The sequence below is a fragment of the Budorcas taxicolor genome, chromosome 11 (assembly GCF_023091745.1).
Source record: "Budorcas taxicolor isolate Tak-1 chromosome 11, Takin1.1, whole genome shotgun sequence".
NCBI lineage: Eukaryota > Metazoa > Chordata > Mammalia > Artiodactyla > Bovidae > Budorcas > Budorcas taxicolor.
The window spans coordinates 67,402,614-67,429,118 of record NC_068920.1 but is presented as its reverse complement, the minus strand read 5'-3'; positions in this window follow the sequence as shown (position 1 = coordinate 67,429,118).

The following is a 26,505-nucleotide window of genomic DNA, read 5'->3' as shown; positions in this document are numbered from 1 at the left end:
TAAGCATATTCTGATAACTAACGACTTCAGCTATTCCAAAATTAGATCTCATCTGTAAATCATTAGGGTAGATTTTGGAGCAAAACCAGAAATTTTTGCAATACCTTCTGATTTGGCAGAAATCATTCTGCCTGTAAGTTAATTTGAATGGTATTGCCATCTAGTTATTTGTGGCTGAATTGTATATAGCAATAGAGGGGGAAAAACATATTATCTCCGTGAATAAGAAAGAAATGTTCCATAGCAAAGCTCAAATAACAAACTGGCTGATGATTAAACTGGTCTGAATTCAGAGTGTCCACAAAGGTCTGGGATTCAGCAGAGCCCAGCCTTTGTCTCATTGCTCCATGATGCCTAAGAGCTTTCTCCTATGAGACTAATTTGGGAACAGAATTTGGTAGATCTGGTTACCAAAAAGTAAATCTCTGAAATATAAGGCATTTTCAAGTTCTAATTCCAAAGTGAGGAAATGAGACATGGAGAGAGAGGGGCTGGAGAGAGGGTAAGATACCTTGAATCATTCCACAGTGGGAGACTCTTTGAACAAAATCTCTCTCTCACACACACACACGAGTACAAACATGTGCACACTCACACTCTCACACACTCGCACAGGTTGAAATCTCACACTTTCAACCTCTGTGGGTAAATTATGAATTGCTTACATCCCAAGACCAAGGGCAGCAGGAATTGCTTTCTTAAGGTAGAAACTATTTGAAACAGTGAAGACCTAAGCTTTGTAGCCAGGCTTCCTAGTTAGCTCAGTGGTAAAGAATCTGCCTGCAATGCAGGAGATGAAAGTTCAATCCCTGGGTCGGGAAGATCCCCTAGAGAAGGAAATGGCAACCCATTCCAGTGCCCTTGCCTACAGAATTCCACAGACAGAGGAGCCTGGCAGGCTACAGTCACAAAGAGTTGGACACCACTGAGCCACAGCACACAAACTTTGCAGCCACTTAGGCCTGGTTTGAACATTAACTGTATTTGTTGACCAAGTCACTGAACATCTTATCCTCATTTTCTTCCTCTGAAAACTGAGGGTAAAACACATATGCGATAAGGTTGTGGTGAAGACTTCATGAGATGATGTCCAAGGAGCACCTCTAACCTCACGAGTGGCACATGTTTGGTGCATATCATCAGCAATGCCTATGACACATGTGATAGTGCAGCCAGATTCCCAAGGAAGAAAGTTGAGAGCAGGGATAGAAGAATTTAGTTCTAACTCATAGAAAAGAACTCAATTGAGAAGACAACCCCAGAGTCTTTATCTTATCTGAAAATAACTGCCTACTTCTCTTTGTGTGTGTGTGCGTGTGTGTGTGTGTGTGTGCACGCGCACGCGCACGCATGCACAACGGCATACAGTTACTCAGTCTCGTCCCACTCCTCTGTCCATGGGATTCTCCAGGCAAGAATTGTGGAGTGGGTTGCCATTTCCTCCTCCAGGGGATCTTCCTGACCCATAGATGGGACCCATATCTCTTGCACTGGCAAGCATGTTCTTTACCATTGAGCCATCCAGAAAGACTCTATTTCTCTTTACCAGTGAGTAAAGCTGATATTCTTCCAAACTTGAATTACATGCTCTAGAAATTAAAGGGGAAAACTTCATTTTCCCCCTTAGAATTCTGCAGTAAACTGGGTGAAAACAGCAACCTCACCATCTTGAAACTAAATGTGGAACTTTTCATCTCCAGGAGCCCAAGATAACCAAGAACTCCCATCCTTGTCTCTCCCTCCTTCATTTCAGGCTCCCCACTATGCAGACAAAACTTCAGACCTACCGAAGTCTTGGTGGCCACATGGATTAGACATCCAGCAAGGTGAGCTTTCAACTGCACTGCTATATGGCATCCCTCTCTTCATTCTGATGACCATGGTATTTTAGCTTATGCTGGAGGTTCCTCAGACCCATCTTAGAATGTCAGCCCTTTTCAATTCTTCATGCTGTTACTTTTTCTTTTCTCACCCTTTATGGTCTTTCTGGGCCTCCCAAGTGGTTCTAGTAGTAATGAACCTGGCTGCCAGTGCAGGAGACAGGAGAGTCTGTGGCTTGGATCCCTGGGTCAGGAACATCCCCTGTGGGGAGGCCATGGCAACCCACTCCTGTGTTCTCGCCTGGAGAATCCCATGGACAGAGGAGCCTGGCAGGCTACAGTCCATAGGGTCGCACGAAGTTGGACACAACTGCAGCAACTTAGCACATGCCGGTTCTTTTTATCTGTTTTAAAACCATTTTAAAAGGAGATTACATATCTCTACATTCTTCCTTGCGGTCCACCATAAAGGAGGCAGCGTCTTGGGCCAGTGCTCTGACCCACTTCAACACACTGTCGAAAACTCATTATTACCTACAGGACACTGTACAATTGAATCACACTCAGGAAATTTCATTTCCTAGATGGCATGTTTGTTTCTCTTTGGTTCATCTACAGTCTTTCATTTTACTGTATCTTTCACACACACACACACACACACACACACACAATGGTAAGAAGGAAAAAAATGTGAGAAAAAAAAAAACACTTTCTCTCCCAAGATTCCAACTCCCTGAATTTGGTAAATGATTTTCTCCCCTAAATGGACCAAGAATATTGAGGACCACATACATTAAAATGGAAATTTAATTCCTAGTCTTTCCTCTGTTAGACATGTGAAAATTACTGGGTTGAAAACGAGTTTGATGTATCATCTGCTATAGGAAAGAGTTCACATTGCTTCAATGTCGGAGCCTGGTGTGTTTTATCTGGTCTACAGCTGCCCATGGTTTTAATTCCAAGTTAGGGGCATGTGTGTCCATCAAGGTTTTCTTTTGTTCAAAGGGGTTTTCTGTGACCCAGTCACAGACTCTTCCTTTAAGTGTGTCCTTCCAGCTCCACAAAGGGGACATGATATTTTTATTTACGAGGACCTCCTCACCATTCTCCCCCGGCTCCATCCCAGATAAAAACAGAGGAAAATTATTTTAGCTTTAAATTTTGTTTTCTTGATGTATCTGATATCCTTAGGAGCAATTCTCAGAAATGCATACTTCACTTAAAATCATCTAAAATCCAATTGCATTGGGCTATAAACCCTATATAGTTTAAAGACATATTTAAATATCCATTCACTTTACTTCTCACCAAAGGACTCCAAGACCTTGATTTATTCTTCAAAACCAATATCTCAGTTTACTGCTTCTATTAGACTATTTAGAAGAATCTCATGAGATTGACTCTAGAACCTCCCAACAAGAAAACATCATTTATTGGAGAAATTACATGGCTTGACTAAATCTCTATGAAGGAGAATAACAGTGCTGATAAACATGAAAGTAAATCTTTCCTCCTCATTCTGCTAGTTTCCAGGAGGGCATGCTACCCCTCAACACCCAGGGCCCCTCTTCCTGTAGGTGGAGTGAGTTACCTGACTCAAAATTTTGGATGAGCACCCCTTATATGAATCTAAATAGAAATTATACAAATGAACTTATTTACAAAACAGAAACAGATTTAAAGAATAAACATGGTTGACAAAGAGGGAAGGATGGGGGGAAGAGATAGTTAGGAGTTTGGGATCAACAGGTACACATATGTACACATAAAAACCAACACGGACCTGCTGTATATGTAGTACAGGGAACTCTGCTCCATGCTATGTGGCAGCCTGGATGGGAGGGGAGTTTGGAGGAGAAGAGATACAAGTTCATGTGTGACTGAGTCCCTTCAATGTCCACCTGATATGTCACGACATTGTTAATCAGCTACTTGTTGCTGTTCAGTCACTAAGTCGTGTCGGACTCTTTGTGACCCCATGGACTGCAGCATGCCAGGCTCCTCTGTCCTTCACTATCTCCCGGAGTTTTCCCAAGTTCACGTGCACTCGGTCGGTGATGCTGTCCAGCAATCTCGTCCTCTGCTGCTGCCTTCTCCTTTTGCCTTCAATCTTTCCCAGCATCAAGGTCTTTTCCAATGAGTCAGCTCTTCACATCAGGTGTAAAAAGTGTTTTTTATTTAAACAGTTGGGGATGAACAGTAGGGTGCAGCCTGCTCTTCCTCCTTCCTTCCTGGAGCCAGTCCCCATAGGAAGTGGTCATTCTCCTGGACTCTCCCCTGCCATCTGTTCTCCAGAAGCGGACCCTCATCAGGAGGTTCACCGCCTGTGACCACTGGACCTCAGTAGTGGGAAGCCCATTTTGCTACACACCCGAGCCCTGTGCTCTAAAACCAGCTTTAGCAACAAGAAAGGAAATCTAATCACAGACTCCCTGGAAGCCTTCTCTCTCATGAATCGCCTCCCACTTCCAAAATATGCACAATTTATGCCTTGATGGCTCTTTCTCATCTTACTTCCTTGCTGCCAGCCCAGCAGCAAACCTCAGGTCTGGACCCCAAGGACATACCTACAGTCATTTGGGCTTCCCTGGTGGCTCAGCGGGTAAAGAATCTGCCTGCAATGCAGGAGACACAGGTTCAATCCCTGGATCGGGAAGATCCCCTGGAGGAGGGCATGGCAACCCACTGCAGCATTCTTGCCTGGAGAGTGCCATAGACAGAGGAGCCTGGTGGGCTACAGGCCCTGGAGTTGCAAAGAGTTGGACACAACTCACGCAAAAGTACTGCATTTTCTTTGTCGAGTGTGTATTAGTGACTAAAAGCAAGGAATAACAGGACAGCACCCCACAATGAAGAATTTCTAGCCCAAAATGTTAATAGTGACTTAGCCTCTTATCACAAAGAATGAGCCATTTTTCCCCAGCCCAAACAGCCACTGCTATTTGGTGCTGCACACAAACACCATGAGATGTGGAATACCTAAACCAACATTCAGAAAGCCAAATGAGGAGGACACTTGTGAGTCTCCAACTGCAATTCAAACTCCCTGGCCAATTCCAAATTTATAACATCAGTACAGCATAATACAAGCATAATTAGAAAGCAAAATTCCCAGACTCTCAGCAGCCCATCTGATTAGCTGTTGGTATAAGTAATTCTCTATTATACATCCCCAAATTATCTGATTGTATTAAAGATATTTATCCCATCCCATAATGGGGAAGATATTTTCATCCCATTATGTAAAATGTCTAAGAAAAGACCTGAAATGATTTTCCTTCCCAACAATAACCACTTCCATCTCTTGGGCCCTCCTGCCCCCTTTCCTTCCACTCATGAGCTGCAAACCACCTGGGCACTTCATTTTCACATTCTTTTTCCCATTAGGTTAGAAATACCTCATAGAAGGGCATCAACCTGTATTTCAAGATATGGAGAGACTTGGAATTAGGAAACCTGATTTCAGCGTTGTTTCTTACCGATTGCCATTAAATAGGTTCATTAATCTCACTTAGTCCCTTTTGTTTGGATATAAAGTGACCCAGCTCCAAGAACCAGGCTTCTCTGGTGGCTCAGTGGTAAAGAATCTGCCTGCCACTGTAGATGTGGGTTCGATCCCTGGGTCAGTAAGATCCCTTGGAGAAGAGAATGACAACCCACTACAATATTCTTATCTGGAGAATTCCGTGGGCAGAGAAGACTGGTGGGCCACAGTTCATGGGGTCACAAAGAATTGGACACAACGGAGGGGCTAAACAACAACAAGCTCCAAGAACCACCCTGATGACTCACACAGAGGCTGTGAGAAAACTCTTCCAATATGAAAATGTGTCTTTAAATAGATAACCTGCTGTAGGTAACTAACAAGGATGTACTGTATGGTACAGAGAACTCTGTTCAATATCTTACAATAACCTATAAGACAAGGGAATGTAAAAAAAGAATATATATATATATATATAACTGAATCACTTTACAATTAACACAAAATTGTGTATTTAATATAAACATTTTTTTTAAAGAAAATCTGTCTTGAGGTCTTTGAAAAGTTTAGCTACCAGAGTATACAAAAGTGAAAACAGTGGGCTTGCAGCAGGTGGCATGGAAGGTGGCCATGATGAACTGCATTTCCCAGTACAAATAGGAAATGACAACCCACTGTTTCCCCAGGATTCTTGCCTAGGAAATTCCATGGACAGAGGAGCCTGCTGGGCCAAAATTCATGGGGTCGCAGAGAGTCAGACACGACTGAGCATGCACTCACCATGTATGTGTCCTTGTAATCTCTTCCCTTTGAATGTGGGCAGGACATGTTAACTCATGTGTAAGATAGGAATAGTGGTGCTGGAGAAGACTCTTCAGAGTCCCTTGGACTGCAAGGAGACCAAACCAGTCAATCCTAAAGGAAATTAACCCTGAATATTCATTGGAAGGACTGTTGCAAAAACTGAAGCTCCAACATTTAGCTACCTGAGGCAAAGAGCCAATTCATTGGAAAAGACCCTGATGCTGAGAAAGATTGAAGGCAGGAGGAGAAACAGGCAAGAGAGGATGAGATGATTGAAAGACATCACAGACTCAGTGGACATGAGTTTGAGTAGGCTCCAGGAGATAGGAAAGGACAGGGAAGCCTGGTGTGCTGCAGTCCGTGGGATCGCAGAGTAGGACATGACTTCGCAACTGAACACACAAAACACAAGATTAGAATATCTCAGAAGAGATGGGACAGTACCTCAATATTTGGTTATAAAAAGACAGTGCTTCTGTCTTGGATGCTTTCTCTTGGGCCACTTGTTCTGGGGGAAACCAGTTGTCCTGAGAAGCAGCCTTGAGCAGCCATCCACAGGAAGTTTCCAACTGCCTCCTGAGTGAGCCTCTAAGCAGGGTCTCCACCATAGGAACCCTGAGACCCCTGCAGTCCCAGCCAATGCCTTCAATTGCAATTAGATCTTCAGAGTAACTCAGTTGAATTTTGTTTTTATCAGGAAAAATAAGACAGATCTAAGGACTCAGGAGAAGAGACACAGAGGGCAGGGGTTTTTTTTTTTAAGTCTTATACTAAATTTTCTGACTTCCATCCCTGAAGATCTGATCACTGATCAATATAAAAATATAGAACAGACAAGATAAGGCATTTCGTACTCTTGAACAGAAGGCAACTCGTTTCCTACTGGCATGGGACTTCTGAAATTTTCAACAATGATGTACATTTGATGAGATAGTTTTCGGCCTCTCTGCTACTCTGTATGAACACAGCACACTTGGTCCAGTGCCCATATACTTTCATGATAAATGGCATCCATGCAGCTTTCTCAAACGCAGAAGGAAGGATAATTAAAACCAAACATCTCATCTCAGAGATGTGTGAAGATTAATAAAATGATTTCTGTAAAGGTCCCTGAGCTTTTGGAAAGAAGAATACACCATGCAACGTATTACTATGTAGTTTAATTTGTAGTTATATGAGGCAGTTTATAAGTGCTTTACATCAAATGAAAAACATAATTAGTACTACATTAATGCTTCAAAGGTCATTTTGTATACAAGGCAATAAATGTAAAATTTGAGGATTTAATCATGAATTAATTTACTGCACAACATATGTTATGTATATTAAGAGATACATTTTAGAATTTAACTAATAATAAAAATGATAAAAATAAGAATGATGCAGGTAAGCTACTCAATTTTCTTCAATTCAAAATGAAATAAAAGAGATTTTGAATAAACCTTTACTACTCTCTTTCTGTGTGGATTCCAAGTTAAGGACAGGCTTCTGCAGATCTGGGTTTTATCCCTGGGTCAGGAAGATCCTCTGAAGAAGGGAATAACTTCCCACTCCAGTATTCTTGCCTGGGGAATCACATGGACATAGGAACCTGGAGGGCAATGGTCTATGGGGTTGCAAAGAGTTGGACGTGACTGAAAGTCTAACACTTTCACTTCCACAGAAAATAGAATCAAACATGGAAAAGAAGTTTCCCCAACCATGTATCTGAACTTTCAGTCCGTTAATAGATGCAGCGGATGAGCTGGATTGGAAGAAAGAGAAAGTGGAGGTGAACAGATCAGTTAGGGGTGATCGGCAAAGTTCACAGAACAGGTCATAGGGTCTGGATTTTGGTGGCAATACTAGAAATGGGAAGAATGGAGGTGAAAAAGAAACGTTATTAAAGAATCATCAGGTCTCACAACTAAAACAGAAAGTGGTTCTTTTGCTCTAAAGAAACTGCCGGTATGAATATATGGAAGAGTACGAGTCTATGCCAGCTGCTATAATAAAACTCTATAGACAGTTCAGTTCAGTTCAGTCACTCAGTCGTGTCCAACTCTTTACGACCCCATGAATTGCAGCACACCAGGCCTCCCTGTCCATCACCAACTCCCGGAGTTCACTCAGACTCGTGTCCATCAAGTCAGTGATGCCATCCAGCCATCTCATCCTCGGTCGTCCCATTTTGCATTTTTGCATTTCTTTTCCATGGAGATGGTCTTGATCCCCGTCTCCTGTACAATGTCACAAACCTCATTCCATAGTTCACCAGGCACTCTATCTATCAGATCTAGGCCCTTAAATCTATTTCTCACTTCCACTGTATAATCATAAGGATTTGATTTAGGTCATACCTGAATGGTCTAGTGGTTTTCCCTACTTTCTTCAATTTAAGTCTGAATTTGGTAATAAGGAGTTCATGATCTGAGCCATAGTCAGCTCCTGGTCTTGTTTTTGTTGACTGTATAGAGCTTCTCCATCTTTTGCTGCAAAGAATATAATCAATCTGATTTCGGTGTTGACCATCTGGTGATGTCCATGTGTAGAGTCTTCTCTTGTGTTGTTGGAAGAGGGTGTTTGCCATGACCAGTGCATCATCTTGGCAAAACTCTATTAGTCTTTGCCCTGCTTCATTCCACATTCCAAGACCAAATTTGCCTGTTACTCCAGGTGTTTCTTGGCTTCCTACTTTTGCATTCCAGTCCCCTTGGGTGTTAGTTCTAAAAGGTCTTGTAGGTCTCCATGAACCGTTCAACTTCAGCTTCTTTAGCATTACTGGTTGGGGCATAGACTTGGATTACTGTGATACTGAATGGTTTGCCTTGGAAACGAACAGAGATCATTCTGTCATTTTTGAGACTGCATCCAAGTACTGCATTTCGGACTCTTCTGTTGACCATGATGGCTACTCCATTTCTTCTGAGGGATTCCTGCCTGCAGTAGTAGATATAATGGTCATCTGAGTTAAATTCACCCATTCCAGTCCATTTTAGTTCTCTGATTCCTAGAATGTCGACGCTCACTCTTGCCATCTCCTATGTGAGCACTTCTAATTTGCCTTGATTCATGGACCTGACATTCCAGGTTCCTATGCAATATTGCTCTTTACAGCATTGGACCTTGCTTCTATCACCAGTCACATCCACAGCTGAATATTGTTTTTGCTTTGGCTCCATCCCTTCATTCTTTCTGGAGTTATTTCTCCACTGACCTCCAGTAGCATATTGGGCACCTACTGAGCTGGGGAGTTCCTCTTTCATTATCCTATCATTTTGCCTTTTCCTACTGTTCATGGGGTTCTCAAGGCAAGAATACTGAAGTGGTTTGCCATTCCCTTCTCCAGTGGACCACATTCTGTCAGACTTCTCCACCATGACCCGCCCGTCTTGGGTTGTCCCGTGGGCATGGCTTAGTTTCATTGAGTTAGACAAGGCTGCGGTCCTAGTGTGATTAGATTGACTAGATTTCTGTGAGTATGGTTTCAGTGTGTCTGCCCTCTGATGTCCTCTTGCAACACCTACCATTTTACTTGGGTTTCTCTTACCTTGGACGTGGGGTATCTCTTCACGGCTGCTCCAGCAAAGCACGGCCGCTGCTCCTTACCTTGGATGAGGGGTATCTCCTCCCGCTGCCCTTCCTGACCTTCAGCGTGGGATGGCTCCTCTAGGCCCTCCTGCACCCGGGCAGCCACCACTCCTTGGACGTGGGGTTGCTCCTCTCGGCCGCCGCCCCTGACCCCGGACGCGGGGTAGCTCCTTTCGGCCCTTCCTGCGCCACCGTCGCAGCCTGGCGCTCTAGACCGCTGTCCCTGACCTCAGACGTGGGGTAGCTCTCGGCCGCACTTAGTGCGCCAGCCTCCGCCGCCGCAGTTCTGCAGATGAAGTCTAGCGTTATGGCATCTGCAGGTGGGTATTTAGTGAGAGCTTTTGGTTCATCAGTGGAGCCTTCTCACTGTGTCCTCACAAGGTGGAAAGGGCCAGGAGCTCTGGAGGATCTCTTTGTAACAGCAGTGATTCCACTCAAAGGGAACACAGAAGAGAAAACCACAGGCCCTAATGGTGTCCCTTGTGCTAAATCCCATGATACCAAACCCAGACTTGCTCTCCAACTTAACTGCAGTTTCCACCTTCCCCTAGAAATGTAATCTTAATCAACCGATCTGGAATTTTCAAATCAAGCGTTAGTTGCTCAGTCATGTCCAACTCTTTATGACCCCGTGGACTGTAGCTCACCAGGCTCCTCTGTTCATGGAATGTTCCAGGCAAGAATACTGGAGTGGGTAGCCATTCCCTTCTCCAGGGGATCTTCCCAACCCAGGGATCAAACCCTGGTCTCCTGCATTACAGGCAAATTCTTTACCATCTAAGCCACCAGGGAAGCCAGATCAAAGTGAGTTGCTAATGGGAATTGGAAGAAAAAAATAGCCACAAACATTAATAGGCAGAGATCAAGCATTTAAAAGCTGTTAGAGGAACTCCCCAGGTTGGTAGGTGACCGATAGGCTACTGGAGATCAGTGGAGAAATAAATCCAGAAAGAATTAAAGGATGGAGCCAAAGCAAAAACAATACCCAGCTGTGGATGTGACTGGTGATAGAAGCAAGGTCCAATGCTGTAAAGAGCAATATTGCATAGGAACCTGGAATGTCAGGTCCATGAATCAAGGCAAATTGGAAGTGGTCGAACAGGAGATGGCAAGAGTGAACATCGACATTCTAGGAATCAGCGAACTAAAATGGACTGGAATGGGTGAATTTAACTCAGATGACCATTATATCTACTACTGCGGGCAGGAATCCCTCAGAAGAAATAGAGTAGCCATCATGGTCAACAGAAGAGTCCGAAATGCAGTACTTGGATGCAGTCTCAAAAATGACAGAATGATCTCTGTTCGTTTCCCAGGCAAACCATTCAGTATCACAGTTATCCAAGTCTATGCCCCAACCAGTAACGCTGAAGAAGCTGAAGTTGAACGGTCCTGTGAAGACCTACCAGATCTTTTATAACTAACACCCAAAAAAGATGTCCTTTTCATTATAGGAGACTGGAATGCAAAAGTAGGAAGTCAAGAAACACCTGGAGTAACAGGCAAATTTCGTCTTGGAATGCAGAATGAAGCAGGGCAAAGACTAATAGAGTTTTGCCAAGAGAACACACTGGTCATGGCAAATACCCTCTTCCAACTACACAAGAGAAGACTCTACCCATGGACATCACCAGATGGTCAACACCGAAATCAGATTGATTATATTCTTTGCAGCAAAAGATGGAGAAGCTCTATACAGTCAGCAAAAAAAAGACTGGGAACTAGCTGTGGCTCAGATCATGAACTCCTTATTGCCAAATTCAGACTTAAATTGAAGAAAGTAGGGAAAACCACTAGACCATTCAGGTATGACCTAAATCAAATTCCTTATGATTATACAGTGGAAGTGAGAAATAGATTTAAGGGCCTAGATCTGATAGATAGAGTGCCTGATGAACTACGGAATGAGGTTTGTGACATTGTACAGGAGACAGGGATCAAGACCATCTCCATGGAAAAGAAATGCAAAAAAGCAAAATGGCTGTCTGTGGAGGCCTTACAAATAGCTGTGAAAAGAAGAGAAGCAAAAAGCAAAGGAGAAAAGGAAAGAGTTCCAAAGAATAGCAAGGAGAGATAAGAAAGCCTTCCTCAGAAATCAATGCAAAGAAATAGAGGAAAAGAACAGAATGGGAAAGACTAGAGATCTCTTCAAGAAAATTAGAGATACCAAGGGAATATTTCATGCAAAGATGGGCTCGATAAAGGAGAGAAATGGTATGGACCTAACAGAAGCAGAAGATATTAAGAAGAGGTGGCAAGAATACACAGAAGAACTGTACAAAAAAGAGCTTCACAACCAAGATAATCACGATGGTGTATTCACTCACCTAGAGCCAGACATCCTGGAATGTGATGTCAAGTGGGCCTTAGAAAGCATCACTACGAACAAAGCTAGTGGAGGTGATGGAATTCCAGTCGAGCTGTTTCAAATCCTGAAAGATGATGCTGTGAAAGTTCTGCACTCAATACGCCAGCAAATTTGGAAAACGCAGCAGTGGCCACAGGACTGGAAAAGTCAGTTTTTATTCCAATCCCTAAGAAAGGCAATGCCAAAGAATGCTCAAACTACCACACAATTGCACTCATCTCACATGCTAGTAAAGTAATTCTCAAAATTCTCCAAGCCAGGCTTCAGCAATAAGTGAAATGTGAACTTCCAGATGTTCAAGCTGGGTTTAGAAAAGTCAGAGGAACCAGAGATCAAATTGCCAACATCCACTGGATCATCGAAAAAGCAAGAGAGTTCCAGAAAAACATCTACTTCTGCTTTATTGACTATGCCAAAGCCTTTGACTGTGTGGATCACAATAAACTGTGAAAAATTCTGAAAGAGATGGGAATATCAGACCACCTGACCTGACTCTTGAGAAATCTATATGCGGGCCAGGAAGCAACAGTTAGAACTGGACATGGAACAACAGACTGGTTCCAAAGAGGAAAAGGAGTACGTCAAGGCTGTATATTGTCACCCTGCTTATTTAACTTCTATGCAGAGTACATCATGAGAAATGCTGGACTGGAAGAAGCACAAGCTGGAATCAAGATTGCTGGGAGAAATATCAATAACCTCAGATATGCAGATGACACCACCCTTATGGCAGAAAGTGAAGAGGAACTAAAAAGCCTCTTGATGAAAGTGAAAGAGGAGAGTGAAAAAGTTGGCTTAAAGCTCAACATTCAGAAAACAAAGATCATGGCATCCAGTCCCATCACTTCATGGGAAATAGATGGGGAAACAGTGGAAACAGTGTCAGACTTTATTTTTGGGGCTCCAAAATCACTGCAGATGATGACCGAAGCCATGAAATTAAAACACGCTTACTCCTTGGAAGGAAAGTTATGACCAACCTAGATAGCATATTCAAAAGCAGAGACATTACTTTGCCAACAAAAGTCCATCTAGTCAAGGCTATGGTTTTTCCTGTGGTCATGTATGGATGTGAGAGTTGGACTGTAAAGAAAGCTGAGCACCAAAGAATTGATGCTTTTGAACTGTGATGTTGGAGAAGACTCTTCAGAGTCCGTTGGACTACAAGGAGACCCAACCAGTCCATTCTAAAGGAGATCAGTCCTGGGTGTTCTTTGGAAGGAATGATGCTAAAGCTGAAGCTCCAGTAGTTTGGCCACCTCAAGCGAAGAGTTGACTCATTGGAAAAGACTCTGATGCTGGCAGGGATTGGGGGCAGGTGGAGAAGGGGACGACAAAGGATGAGATGGCTGGATGGCATCACTGACTCGCTGGACGTGAGTTTGAGTGAACTCCGGTAGTTGGTGATGGGCAAGGAGGCCTGGCGTGCTGCAATTCATGGGGTCGCAAAGAGTTGGACACGACAGAACGACTGAACTGAACTGAGAGCACTCACCAGACTTTCCTAGTGGCTCAGTGGCAAAGAATCCAACTGCCAATGCAGAAGACCTGGGTTCTATCCTTGGATTGGGAAGACTCCTTTGAAAAGAGAATGGCTACCCACTCTAGTATTCTCCCCTGGGAAGTATGAAATGGAAGGAGCTGAACTTTTCGTTACATTTTATTTCCATTAAAATTAAAAAGTCCAGTGTGGTTAATGGCCACCATGTTGTCCAGTGCAAACCAAGAAAAATTAAAGTAATAGCATCAGAAGTTCCATTTGTAGGAAACGGGAAGGCAGAGACAAAGGCTTGCTTGGGGAAAAGTAGGGGACTCCGATAGTGCATGAGCACATTCTGTAAGAAAAGTGTACACTGCAGGACATATCCAGTGGGCCAGTGGTTAAGACTCTTGTACTTCCTCTGCAGACGATGTGAGTTTGATCCCTGGTCAGGGAACTAGAAAGAAAGAAAGAGGAAAGAACCAAAAGGAAACACACCATAATATCATGTGGTGAAAAAATAGGATTAGAACTACAAACCATCCTCTAAAAAATATAAAACCACTGTTATCCTTAGCGCCTTTCAGGATTCACTGCGTGCAGCCCCTTTTCCTCTGTAAGTACATTCCTTTGATACATATTCTATTCACACCATGTATTGACAGCCGAACACACTACTCAGGAGGTCATGTGAGCGAGGGAGAGTTCAGCTCTTATAACAGCAAACAGATACTAAAATATCAGGGACAGAATTTCTTGCAGTGAATCCATCCCACTTCCTTGAGGTCACCATACTGACACTTATTAAAGGCACAAGATTTCATTACATGAGCCCCGATCAGTCCACCACACAGTCAGATTTGATATATGGAATAAAATTCAGAAAACAGTAAAAAAGGCTTTTAACAATTGCAATAATAACTCATAAAGGAACATATATTTGGTGCAAAAAATGTTTTTAGGTTACAGCTGCTAACTTAATAGGATAGGAGTACATCTTGCTTTTCTTCCCATTTCCAGATTTCTAAAACTTCCCCAAGGTTATGTATAATTAAACAGTTTACTATATACTGGGAGGGTGCATCTTCTGTTTTACTCTAGCTACTTTCCAAGGGAAAAATAAAATGTGGTCCTGTATTGTATTTGAAATTGCAACTACTATGCAAGATAAAAATTAACAGGAAATTTCCAAGTTTTTTTTAAAAATCTCAACAGATTTTATAAACATACAAAGTATAAGACCTGTGTACTTGGTGACAATTATTTATACAAGTTGATTGCTGCTTCAGTCCCTAAGTTGTGTCCAACTATTTTGTGAACCCATGGACTATAGCCCGCCAGACTCCTCTGTCCATGGGATTCTCCAGACAAGAATACTGGAGTGGGTTGCCATGTCCTTTTCCAGGGGATCTTACTGACCCAAGGATTGAACATGCATCTCTTAAGTCTCCTGCATTGGCAGGAAGGTTCTTTACCACTAGCACCACCTGGGGAGCCCTCTTCTACGTATACATGTTGTTAAATTTGTATGTGGTTTTCTCCTGTTAATCTGTCTTATGTCGATTTAATTTTTAGACCAGCCAGAAGAATCCAGAGGGACAGAGGGAATTTCTTCCTCCCCAATAGCTGGTGACAAGGATGGGATCCAACTTCTATGGCCTGACACTCCTCACCCCAAAGATGCTGTAATTAAGAGATGCTGGACAGGGACTTCCCTGGTGATGCAGTGGCTAAGACTCTGAACTCCCAATGCAGGGGACCTGGATTCCATCCCTGGTCAGGGAACCAGATCCCATATGCCACAACTAAGAGTTCACATATTGCAACTAAGAGTTTTCATGCTGCAACTGAAAAAAAAAAAAACAAAAACAAAAAAAAAACCCTGCATGCCACAACAAAGATTGGAGATCCCTCATGCCACAGCTAAGACTCAGCACAGCCAAATAAACAAATGGCTCAATGTTAAAGAGAGAGAGAGGCTGAGCCACCCCAGAAAAGCCATCAGAAATAATAAGTGTGACCATGTTAGTCAGCCTCCTGGATCTCTGCCTGAAGGATCTGTTGGAAATAAGAGGGGTAAGGGTTTTTTCTCTTTTCTAAAATGAGACTAGCAGGAGGAAGTATTTGTAGCGCTAGCTCCTTGGGAACTTCTGTTTTATTTTCTCCTGCTAATGTGTCCTGTCAATTTAATTCTTCGGTCAGCCAGAAGAACCTAGTAGGGTAGAGGGGAATTTCTTCCTCTTTGACATCAGTTATCCAGGCTGTCGCTGTTCAGCCCCTCAGTTGTGTCTGACTCTTTGCCAGCCCATGAAGCGCAGCATGCCAGGCTTCCCTGTCCTTCACTATCTCTCGGAGTTTGTTCAAACTCATGTCTACTGAGTTGGTGATGCCGTCCAACCATCTCATCTTCCGTCATTATCAAGGTTAAGGGGCTCTAATGTAGGCTGACTTTGCCTCCTGGTCCTTTCCGAGGAGGGCAGAACATTTATTCTCTGTCTTACTCTGACCTCTCATCTAGATCCTCTCAGAAACAGTGAGCCCCAGGGAGTAACTGCCATGCTGGGAGGAATCGCTGGCTGGATAGAGTTGTAACCCGTGTTTTAGGAAAGAAAGCTCTTGAAAATCAAGCAAGGTGGGCAGGTGCAGAAGACACAGAGTCTCTAGAAGCAATTTCTGCTGTTTTGGTCTCTGACAACACAGATTTATTAGGAAATGAAACATCGGGTAGGAGGAAGCATCCCCAACAGCGGGGTGGAACCACATTGGAGGGAACCCCAGCCGAAACAGGAACCTGGAGTAGGAGTGCCTTGTATCAACCAACCCTTCCACTACAGGCCTGGGAGCGCCGGGCATCAGGGAGCACCAGGCCCCTCTCAACAGCTGGCAGTGGAGAGAAACTGAACGTGTCTGGGGGGATCCGCCCACCTTCCAGCATGATTGGACAATGAAACAGAAATACTAATAATGAGACAGAAAGAAAAACTGCCCCCTGAAGAACGAGGCAAACAGAGTAGCATCCAGAGGAAGAACCCTGGGTAAAAACAACTCTTGGCAGCAACCAGAAGGGCTTCCAAGGCGGCACCAGTGGTAAAGAATCCACCTGCCAATGCAGGAGACACCAGAGACGGGTGTTTGATCCTTCGGTAGGGAAGATCCCTGGAGAAGGGCATGGCAATCTCACTCCAGTATTCTTGCCTGCAGAATCCCACGGGGAGAGGAGCCTGGCGAGCTATGGTCCATAGGGTCGCACAGAGTCAGCCCTGACTGAGCATGCACACACAGAGGAAAACTTGGAGACAACTCCTCAAGAAAATTCAAGGAGACAGGCCTCTATGGACCAGGAACACTGAACACTGAAAAGGGGACAGGCTAAGTTAATAAGCAATATCAGTTGATAAAGCAGAACAAATGAAAAGGGAAGGGCATTATATAAAGAGGACTAACAAGGAAGCTAAAAGTACAAACTAAAGCAAAACCCAGATTGAAAACAATGAAGACCAGAAGTGTTAAGGCAGGAATCTCATCAGGGAGGGGACAAATCTGAGAAGCTCTTCCAAAGCGCAAGATAAGTTTAAAAAAAGGAAGTCTGATTAGCACAGAGATCACTTCTGCTCTTGAAGACGAGATGAAAGCAAATAGATCAGAAGCTATAATCAAAGAGATGAAAGAGTCCTAGCTCGACCGATTTACAGTTGCTCACCTTATTGGAGGCAAAATTAATTAAAAATATTTCCACAGGTGGTATTCCTGAACGCAGAGAATTCAAAATAGGTTATTTTGCTTTCACTCTGAAAATTAGAGCAATAAAACAATAAGGATGATATTTGAAATTTAAAGTATTTCATTCATTGATGTCTTATGTTGGGCTAGTAATGCTTTTAGGCACTTTTAGTGGATGCATTTATTTAATTCATCTGTCATTATTTCTGTTTTGCAGAGAAAGAAACAGTCACAGAAAGGGGAAGCAACTTCACAAAGATCACACAGCTAGCAGGCATCAGAAGTAGAATACAAAGTCAAGTGCTCTAATGATAGCTTTCTCCCTTGAAGAATATTTCTAAGAATTATATAAAACAGAATATGTACATCCAGAATAGTGAAGAAGATAAAAACAGCAAATTCCAGTATATGTATTCTGAAATAAATAAAATGGTATAACAAGCAAGTATATGGGCATGCACCCAAAACAGAAAGCACGAAGATGACACTAGTAAAGTTGAACTCAACACTGTAAAGAAATTAATAAATAAGCCAGTTAACTTCCTATTATGGATGAAAAGGCTTTTTTAGGCAAAAACTGAATTCCTTGGTATCCATGGGGGGGGTGGTTCCAGGACCCCCTATCAGTGGTGTTTAGTTGCTCAGCTGTGTCCGACTCTTTGCGACCCCATGGATTGTACCCCACCAGGCTTCTCTGTCCAGGGGGATTCTCCAGGCCAGAATACTGAAGTGGGTCACCATTTCCTTCTCCAAGGGATCTCCCTGTCCCAGGGACTGAACCCGGGTCTCCTTCATTGGCAGTCAGATTCTTTACCTTCTGAGCCAAGAGGGAAGTCCCAGGACACTGTAAATGCTTTATAAAAAGGTGCCTGCACATGGCAAACCCGACCTTTATCTTTTGGAATTTTCTGGAATTTATTTTCAAATACTTTTGATCCATTGTGGGTTGAATATGTGGATATAGAACCCACTGATATGGAAACCTGACTATTTTTGGGGAAAAATACACCAAACACAGAGAGATGTTAAAAAAAAAAAAAAAAAAGGAGGACGTGACAGGATAGGAAAAGACAGATCTAACAAGCACAGTAAAAGGAAATCAGAAATGGCTGTTTTAACATCAAAGAAAACTGAATTTGAAATAAAAAATTTAAAAGAGGCAAGGAATAATTTTTCTAAAAAGTACAGTTAAGGGAGATATAATTACTATAAGCGTATAGGCATCACACGCTTTTTAGTACAACATATTAATTATAAACTACCACTTTAACACTAAGAAAAATGATCAAATAAAGATGCCGTTAATATACTATCATTGAATGATCTGCCGCTGCTGCTGCTAAGTCGCTTCAGTTGTGTCTCACTCTGTGCTGGTGCCCACCAGGCTCCCCCGTCCCTGGGATTCTCCAGGCAAGAACACTAGAGTGGGATGCCATTGCCTTCTCCATTGAATGATCTAGTAAAAGATAAATAATCTGGAAGACATGCTGACACTGATCAGTGAGAGGCAGGATTCACTAGAGAGAGAGAAGCTTAATAGACAGTGGAACCCATGGAGAGCACCTGAGCTGGGGCAGTCCTCCAGAACTGTCCCAAATCAGGGCAAGGAGCCTGAGTTAGTGAACGTCTGCCTTGGCCAGGCGTCAGCCGTGGGCAATGCCCAATGGGACAAACCCCCGTGAGCCTCCAGCAGCAGATGTCCCCAGAAGCCTGAGTGGGAGCACAACCCCATCCTAGGTGAAGTGCAGAGATGTTGCCAGAAAATACTGCCTTTACAGAATGACCAATGGACAATGTCTCACCCAGAAAATGTGTGTGGAAGTGAGAAGTTTGCCCAAGTTCATGTCCATTGCATCGGTGATACCATCCAGCCATCTCATCCTGTGATGCCCTTTTTCCCTTCCGCCCTCAGTCTTTTCCAGCATCAGGGACTTTTCCGATGAGTCATCTGTTTGCATCAGATGACCAAAATACTGGAGCTTCAGCTTCAGCATCAGTCCTTCCAATGAGTATTCAGGGTTGATTTCCCTTAAGGTTGACTAGTTTGATCTCCTTGCTGTCCAAAGGACTTTCAGGAGTCTTCTCCAGCACCACAGTTCGAAGCTGGCTCTTTCACTCTCCTCGTTCACCCTCATCAAGAGGCTCTTTAGATCCTCTTCATTTTCTGCCATTAGAGTGGTATCATCCACATATCTGAGGTTGTTGATGTTTCTCCAGCCTATCTTGATTCCAGCTTGTAACTCATCCAGCCTGGTCTTTCTCATGATGTGCTCAGCATATAGGTTAAACATACAGGGTGATAGCATTCAGCCCTGTTGCACTCCTTTCTCAATCTTGAGAGGGTACTGAGGGCTATGCAGAAGGCTGGGTTAATTTCCTGGGTCAGGAAGATCCCCTGGAGAAGGGAATGGCTACTCACTTCAGTATTCTTGCCTGGAAAATTCCATGGATAGAGATGGCTACAATCCAAAGGGGTTGCAAAGAGTCAGACATGACTGAGTGATTGAACAACAATTTCTAAATTAGCTGGTAGAAAGAAATGGATTTAATACATTTAACCTTTCTAATCCACTTTTTAAAAATCTAAGATATAAGGGAGAACTTTGAATTCAACATATTTACTTGAGATATAATTTCTGTCAGTCTTTGGATATGAGGTTTCCCTCATAGCTCAGTTGGTAAAGAATCCGCCTGCAATGCAGGAGACCCCAGTTCCTCTGGAGAAGGGATAGGCTACCCACTCCACTATTCTTGGGCTTCCCTTGTAGTTCACCTGGTAAAGAATCCACCTGCAATGTGGGAGACCTGGGTTTTATCCCTGGGTTGGGAAGATCCCAAGGAGAGGGAAAAGGCTACCCACTCCAGTATTCTGGCCTAGAGAATTCCATGGACTATATAGTCCATGGGGTCACAAGAGTCGGACAGGACTGAGTGACTTTCACTTTCATTTTTCTTTGGATATTATCAGAGCAAGAAATCTATCAATTAAAAATATGTATTATATATTTTCATCCAGTCACAGTGGTAGATTCTTATGCATGCAGATGGAAAGGAAATAAGTGGTCTAAAAAAAGGAGAGTTCTATGGTTGCTTGTATTCTCTGGGTTTTAATAATATTGTATGTTTGCATAAAACCAACGTAAGCAGCTATCTGTAACTTAGTCTTATTCTTAGATACCAAATTTTACAATTGCTAAGTAGTCAGGGAAGGACTATTACATTGGTATGTATTTAAAACACCAAAATATTGTAACATAAAATTCTTAACCTTGAGGCATTATATGAATATTTTAGGAGTCATATATTTAGACATCTCTTGTAATAATTATCACAGTGAATCTGGCATCATTGAATTTAAAATATTTCTAGATTAAAATACATTGTACAATATTTGTCCAGAGATTCAATAAATAACCTTTAATCCAGATATTAAATATTTGCCTTTATTTTACATTTACAAAAATTGTGTTTGTTTGCATGTACAGGATGAATTTCTATTTTCCCTAAGTCTGTGAGCAAATTCTGACTTCTCCATTTTTTTTTCCCCCACTTTGTAAGGAGTAAAAAATGACATCAATGTCAAAATCCTCTGAAACAGAAATACCCAGAGAGCTGGCAAACTTGACAGTCATGAGACCAAGTTCAATCAATTATCTGAGGAGAATTGCTAACTATGTATAATTATTTTAATACATATCATTAGGCCATATTTTTGTAGTGTGCAATTCCTCTTTTATATTGTTTCCTTGTTTCCAGCCCAAGGACATATTTCAGTGTTATAATTTATTCCTCTTAATGTGACGATTATTTGTGTTTTAGGAGTGATTTGTAGATTTTTTGACAAGGGACAGGGGGCTCTTCATATTATAAATAAATTACAGAAAATTGGAACCAAACTACTGTTACTCATTGTTATGCTGATGATTTAGAGGGTTCTCAGCTCATGAGCTTTGCTAACAAATTTTCAGTACACTCTCATTCTCTGTTAAAAAATTCTGTTTCTCCATCATTGTTGACAGCATTTTCTCTTCTAAATGGCTTGCCTTGTGTATCCATTACCACTGATCTGCCCAGCTTGCTTGCAAAGAATAGTTAAGCTTTGAGGGGGATCCATTTTCTGGTCTAAAACCACTCCTCAAAGTCCAAGCAAACCAGAACAAAGAAGATCTACAGCTGTTGGGCAGACTAACTTCTCAGATCCATAGAAAGGGCTCTCGCCATCAGCATCTTTCAGGTGCTGAAATGGGATCAGAGACCATAGTAATTGCCAAGGCATTCCAGCTAGGGACTTCCAGGGGGCCAGCCAGGATCTGAATCCTGGTTTCTCATCCCCAGATCCTAGCATCTTGACCCTAGCATGTTGGAAGAGACGCTGCATCAGTAGTGAGTAAGAGATTTTAGCCTGAAGGGACCTTTTTGGTTTGATGGTCAGCAACACTGGGAAGTTCAGTGCTCATGAGGCCCTACAGTGGCACAAAGACATTTCACCCCAAAGTGCGTCCACCTCATGGGTTAGATGTTGCAGATGCATCCTGGGATCTGGGGAAGATGATGCTTCTTCCATAGGTATCTAAAGGAATGCAGAGACCTTCCTGTTTCCTTCCTTTTAAATCTGTTTGTTTGGCTGTGCTGGGTCTTGGCTGCTGGTTGGGCTTTTCCCGAGCTGTGGCCATCGGGGGCTGCTCTCTGCTTCGGTGAATGGGCTTCTCAGGGCGGTGGCTTCTCTCCTGGTGAAGCACGGGCTTCAGGCCTTCAGGAGCTGTGGCTCCCTGGTTCCAGAGCACAGGCTCAGGAGTTGATGCATGTGAAATGAACACATTTTCAATAGGTTTCCCATATTTTTCTACATTTGCTTCTTTTTGTCCCTCTTCTCTACAAGGACGGTGTTTTAAAAAATTAATGCACAATGAATGCTCATTTAGCTGCCCTGAAGCATGTGGGATCTTCCTGACCCAGGGATTGAACCTGCATCTCCTGAACTGACAGGCGGATTCTTTACCACTGAGCCACAGGGGAAGCCCCCCACCTCCTATTTCTTGTCTCTCAGACGAAGCACAGGGCTCAGTTCTGATCCTCAGGAACAGAGACAGTTTTAGGCTGTCAGCCCCAACGGAAGGCTCATTGGCAAGATTGAGTATTATGTCTCTTTCATAAGAATTAAAGATCTAATCTGACCAAGGCTCCGTCGATGCTGATCAGGAAGAGGGGCGTCTTCAAAATATGGAAGACACTTGATCACTTTTTATGGACGAGATACTCTAATTATTCAGTGGGGATTCATTTCAGGTTGCAGAATTTTTATTGGAAACCATTTAATTTTCAGTACCCGTCATTCCAAGTGGACAAGGATGAGGCACATCGAAGAATTACTGAAGCAGGAGGCCAGGGCCCCTGTAATTTGCATGCACCCATATAATATAATTTTTATCTTCTTTTCACATAGGAAGGCAGTGAAATTGCAGATATTGTCCACAGACCGCTGCCTGGCATATTGATCGTAGCAAAACTGTTAATAAGAAGAAGAATGCGGGAAATTCAATTTTAGGAACTAGCTCTATTTATCCACACAAGGAGAACTTTCTCGGATGCTAACTAGAGCAAATGGAAGGAAGGATGTGTGTTCCCCTCCCACTCTTCTGCTCTGTTACTGTTCCCCACATTCGAAATTAAACTGAGTGCATAATTTCCCAAAGCAACTTGGTCATCTTCACCATGAAGATTAGACAAGACGCAGACAGACGAATAAAAAGGAACGAAACCACAAGCAAATAGGCAAGGGTTGAAATCTCAAAGCTGGGCTCCTAATGTATGCTGCGGGTGGATCTCCGGTCTATTAAAGCCATTTGTGACGCTTTTACGCTTGGTCTGTACAGTTGAGGGGTATCACTGAGCCAGACAGCGATGCTCCCACACTAGTCGCTTCTACTCACACCTGTCCGCATCCTGAGAAATGCTGTTTGCCACCATTCAAATGAGGCTTCCAGAAGACACCTTGTCTTCAGAAAATATCACCTTGTCAATAAATTTGCATTTCATATGCGGCAGAATTATTCCAGGAGGTGTTTTTAAGAATGGTGTTCTTAAGGCACGGCCGTTCCAACTGTTTACGATTCACACATCTTTGTCTTCAAGGCATCTCTGCAGCTCCCTCTACTCATGTCCCACTGGCTCAAAGTAGCTCCCAATGCTGCCACAGGTTCAGGAGGAGACAGGTGAGATCCCTCTGATCCCAGAAAGGCGAGAGATGAGACAATTTTCCCTCCTGGAGAGGAGCTGTGGACTTGCCCAGGGACGAGGCCCTGAGTAAACATTACATGAAGGAATGCATGGCTGAAACAAAGCCAGGATGGCAGGACAGTGAATAACTGAGCTGGTGATGAGAGGACTCGGGATTCGCAGAGCAGGAGGAAGGCTTGTAAAGATATGGTGACAAGCACGTGATGGAGCTTCTGCCTGAGCTCCTGCCAGCAGGTTTTACTGTGCTGACCCTCAATTCAAGAAATGCTGATTAAAACAGGTGGCCACTAGGGACTTCCCTGGTAGTCCAGGGGCTAAGACTCCACACTTGCAATGCAGGGGATCCAGGTTTGATCCCTGGTGGCGCAACTAGATCCTACATACCGCAAGTAAGGCCAGGCACAGCCAAGTGAATCATAGAAAATAAAATATTTAAATAAATAGGTGCCCCTCGAACCAATTATTTCTTCCATGGACTCTGATATAAGCTTCAACACATCCTATAAGTGAGGGCTTTCAGGAACATATAAGGATTAGAAGCAAGACCATGAAAAAGTAAAAGTGTTAGTTGCTCAGTCATGTCTGAATCTTTGCGACCCCACAGACTGCAGCCCACCAGGCTCCTCTGTCCATGCGATTCTCCAGGCAAGAATACTGGAGTGGGTAGCCTATCCCTTCTCCAACGGATCTCCCCAACCCAGGAATCGAACCGGGGTCTCCTGCATTGCAGGCAGATTCTTTACCATCTGAGCCACCAGGGAAGCCTAAGACAGTGACAAGAAGGCAATAAATTATTGCCATTGGTCAAGAGTATCTGGCACCTTTCTAATGAATTCATTTTTACTCACTGGAGGCCTCAAAGCTCTCCTGAAGTTCCTCCATTGCCTGTGATAAGGTTGACTCAGATATAAACACCTTCAATGGGTGGCATCTGAGTATCCACACGTCTCTGTTACACAGGACGGTTCCCTCTGATCACATACTTTGTACCAGCGAGCTCAATAATTCCCGCCCAACCTGCAGGGCCGTGGGCGCTCATGCTTGCCACCTTAGAACAGGCAGGTGGAGAGAGTGATCTGAGGAGAGCCCGGTGTCGAAAAATCCATATCGACATTTTGATCATAGGCAGCGTGGGACCGAAAGTTTTTGAACAACAAACCGTTTGAGAGTGTGTAACACGCTTGTGAAAATATTCAAGGCATAATTAGATAAATAACAGATCCAGTGTCTATTTTTACTTTGCCTTGATGAGAAGCTTTGCAGGAGAGACTGTTGGTAGTTAATTCTCCTTAACAACAATCTGTGTAATCACAAACCCCAATTAGCCGTGCCTGTTCTCTGCGATACAAACTATTTCCTTAGCGCTTCACATCACTACTTTGTAATTAGCTTTCATCTACACGAGCTTTGACTAAAAAAATATAAAAGAGTGTAAGTGATTGTACTGCCACTCAGTATTCTGAGAAATAATCGCCTGCGATTTCAATCAGATTAATTTTATCACCCGTATTAAGGAAAATTACCTCCCTCTTCACTCTCTACAGCTGAGGGCTATTTCATTTCCTGAGATGTTCATAAAAGCATAATATAAAGCAATCTGTAATTGTAAATATCCTTCCCTAATAACTTTGAGATATTTCCTTAATACATCTCTACATTTGGAGTTTCCGTTCCATAAAATACAGTAACAAGTGCTCTGTTATGTTTTAAGTGTGCACTGTTAAGCCGGACAACTCGGCACTGTCCTTCCTGTTTTTACATAGGGTTATATTTAACTTGCAGATAATGGGAACAAGGTTTAAAAGTGATGGAGCGGAATAATGGCGTTACAGCAATAATATATCTTGCCTTTGTGAGGAATAGAACTTTACAGCCCTATTTCAGGTCAGCTGACACTGATACCATTTTTCACAGCCTGACAACTTTCACCTTCACCCAAACTCCTGATGCGTTCGCAACACCCTTTCCAGCCAGGACACAGAGGTCTCTTTGCTGTGGGTGTCCTTCCTTGTGAACCTCTTCAGAGAAGAACAGGAAAAAAAAAAGACTGTACAGGCTGGTCTGGGATTCTCAAGGCATCCAGAGTTCCCATAGGCATCAATGCAAAGGGTAAGAGCTTCCTCTGAGAGTGAGCTATTACAGGGAAGGTTTCAACCCCAGATGGGCAGGGAGCTGGAACCTTCCCACTGGACTGATGGCATTCTGGCCCTTGACCCAGCCAACCCGGGCAGGACTGCTGTTCTGATAAGGTGGCAGGCAGCCTTCTATGCAGCATTGAACACCACTCTGTGGCCCACTGACTTGGGACAAGAACAATTTATTAGGTGGATCGTTCCATCATAGTTGTACCTGGAAGATGGACTTCAGAAGGATTCCGGATTCTCAGCTCAAACGCATGTCAAAGCCCCACAGCTGGGAACCCTGGGAGGAGGGGGGTCTCCTTGAAACCTTGCTGATCATATTAAAATATAATTTGTATCCTGGGCCACCGATCCATATTTTCATGCATAAGAAGTCTACCAGCATCGAAGACTAGGCATACCTAGCCCATACCTCACAACTGTCTATATCTGTCCTAGTGGGCTCGGGTCATTTGAATTTGATAAAGACTGCGGGGGGCAGGCTGGTGCAGAAGGGAAGTCGCATCGCTTTGTGCAGTGGACCTTGAATTGCTCTCATACAGGCAGGCCCCATAGGGAAATGAAGTGCTCAGATGCCTTTAATCTGCTCCCCTGCAGCAAACACAGTGGCGTCTGCCAGCTCAACTCAAAAGTGCTCTCCCTTGCTTAATATTCTTCAGGCCTCTCTGTCTCCTGGCAGGTTTGCAAAGGTTTTTTCCCTGCACAATAATGTAGTGTGAACCAAAACTTTGGGATTCGAAATGGGAAGGGAAAGACAAGGAACCATGTGTTCTCTTCTCGGTCTTCTGATGCAAGAGAGGGCATGACAGAGGCAGGCGCTCGGGTGTGGGAGCGTGCCTGATGAGAAACATCCACAGCGCCCGTGTGCCACATTGTGATTT